The sequence below is a fragment of the Belonocnema kinseyi genome, chromosome 4 (genome assembly GCF_010883055.1).
Source record: "Belonocnema kinseyi isolate 2016_QV_RU_SX_M_011 chromosome 4, B_treatae_v1, whole genome shotgun sequence".
Taxonomy (NCBI): domain Eukaryota; kingdom Metazoa; phylum Arthropoda; class Insecta; order Hymenoptera; family Cynipidae; genus Belonocnema; species Belonocnema kinseyi.
In genome coordinates, this window is record NC_046660.1 from 7,010,932 (window position 1) to 7,011,469 (window position 538).

The window sequence follows — 538 nt, forward strand, 5'->3', positions numbered from 1 at the left end:
AAAAGAATTGATTTTTAGGAGAATTAAGTACTTTTCAACTATATAGACTAATTTTTAATTTAAAAATTAACTTTGAGATTATATCTTATTTTTCAAACAAGAAGATGAACTTTCAACCATAAAGATTGATATCAATTTTCAGTGAAAAATAGAATAGTCATATTTAAAGTTAAAGAGTTAGCATTTAATAAAACAAAAAAGAAGTTTTAACATAATAGTTTAATTTTTCGCCACAGAAATAAAATTTTCAAACAAATACATGAATTTCCAACTAAAGAAGATTTATTTATAACCAGAAATGGAAGCTGAAATTTTAAATTAAAAAATTAATTTTCAATCGATTCAAAATTAATCTTAAACCAAGCAATTCAACTTTGAACCAAAACAAGGATTCTTCATTCACTTTTTATTCATTTTTGAATCATAAAAAAGAATGTGTAACGTAAAAGTAGATATTTCAACCAAAAATTTTTCACCACAAAAATATATAATTTTTTACAGAATTTTATTTTATAATTTTATTTCGACGATAAAATAA